This window comes from Lactuca saligna, chromosome 5 (genome assembly GCF_052625555.1).
Source record: "Lactuca saligna cultivar CGN05327 chromosome 5, ASM5262555v1, whole genome shotgun sequence".
Taxonomy (NCBI): domain Eukaryota; kingdom Viridiplantae; phylum Streptophyta; class Magnoliopsida; order Asterales; family Asteraceae; genus Lactuca; species Lactuca saligna.
The window spans coordinates 47195732-47197541 of record NC_136421.1 but is presented as its reverse complement, the minus strand read 5'-3'; the positions used below and the strand labels follow the sequence as shown (position 1 = coordinate 47197541).

The following is a 1810-nucleotide window of genomic DNA, read 5'->3' as shown; positions in this document are numbered from 1 at the left end:
ATGTAAGTTTTTCATTTCAACTATTCTTCAACACACACACACACACACAGTATATATACACGTGTCAACACCATTTCAGCATGCACACCTGATTTTTAGAGGCTAGTCAGTAGTCATGGTCTGGGGTAAAATTGAAGAAATCAAGTAAACACACAGTATATATACACGTGTCAAAATAGAAGCTTTTCTGAATTCCATTTTGTTTTCAGTAAGTGTTCCAGTTTTATCAGAAAACACATAACAAATTTGACCTAAATCTTCATTTATACTTAAGGATCTGCATTGAAACCTTGAGTTTGTACTGCTATCATACATGTGTTTGTCTTCTATCATGAAATAAGATTAACCTAATCGAACCAATTCCATGGTGATGTATAAAGATATCGGAATCATGATCTGAAACACAATAACAGAACTCAAAAACGCAAAAAACGTCTCCATTGGAATCCCATAGTATTTATACGATTTTTCTGGAAACTTTCCCTTTATAAGATAGCTATTTCTGTAATAAGGAATCGTATCAATTGCATCCTGATGACTCATCAGCCATAAACACATCCGAATAGCAACAACTAGACACAATATGAATAGAAAAACAGATAACCAGATAGTTTCTGAGTTCATTGCTTGTTCAAGTCTGCTTCTTTTTGAAGGGGAAATTGCACTATTTAGCATAGCTTTTGTCTCTTGTCCAACATACACAACAACACCTATAACCCATTTTGTGTTTTTCACCTGACACCCACGTAAGATAATGTTTGATTGACTAAGGGAAACTTTATGACCATTTAACTCTATTAGCTGTGAACTCATATATGTTTCTACTAGGTTGTTCACATCTAATTACCCCTGATATTGACCCTAATGGCATTAAGGATGTTTCTTGTCTAGCATAACGTGTCTTTAAATTCGACTCTCCATCTAAATTCATGGTTTGTATGTAAGCAATGCCACTAGGATCACTTGTCCACATTAGCACCATGTCACAAGGGATTATCACAAGAGATTCTTTGTTATTCTCATTTCTGTCTGATATGTGTCTTCTCCAATCCTCGTATCCATCTTTTATAGCAGTTACTGTGAGAATAAAAAGGAGAGGGAAGATAAAGACCGTTCTTCCAAAGACTACAAGAGGAGGAAGCTGATTGAGAGTTGCAATGGCTAAAAAGTATATGTAAGCCACTTGATGAAATTGAATGAAGAGATTCTTGGGTTGGAAGTTTATAAGTGTGTATTTGCTATTGGTGATCTTGTTTCCTGCTAAAAGTGGGTTGGTCTCCAAATGGCAGCCTAAGGACCGGGTAATCTGTTGTTTCCTGCATTTACCCTTTCATCATTTTCGATTTCCTTTTGCATTTTATATGCTTATGAGATAATCTGCTATCAGATAAGGTGTATGCCTTGTTTCTGTTGGACCTATTGGTTTCCCACTATTACTGATTAGATGAGTAAGGTAACCTGTAATCATGTATGCTTGCCACATAAAGCTGTATTTTGCCATACCTGGCTTACTTGCACCAACAGTTATTAAGCAAAAAGCTTGTAGTGGGTGGTTTAGTTTTGTTAGTTGGAGTTCACATGATCGTCAAAGTAATTTGCTTTAGAGATTTTCTGGAGGCTTCTGTTGCTATATGCTAAACCCAACATGCTATTAGTGTTGCTGTTCTTGTATAGTTTTAATATTATTAGAAATGTGGAGATATGTTGGGCATTTTCTATCTATTTGGAAGTTGTTGCTATTCTCCCATAGTTGGTTCTGCTGCAGCGAAGTGGAAATGTTGACAATTTGATCGGTTAATATGTTTTCTTT

General features: G+C 35.7%; 1 pseudogene; it reads right to left on the bottom strand.

Annotated features, from left to right (window-relative positions):
- Positions 1–342: 342 nt before the first annotated feature.
- Positions 343–1501, bottom strand: LOC145045261 (phospholipid-transporting ATPase 1 pseudogene; annotated as a pseudogene).
- Positions 1502–1810: the final 309 nt, after the last annotated feature.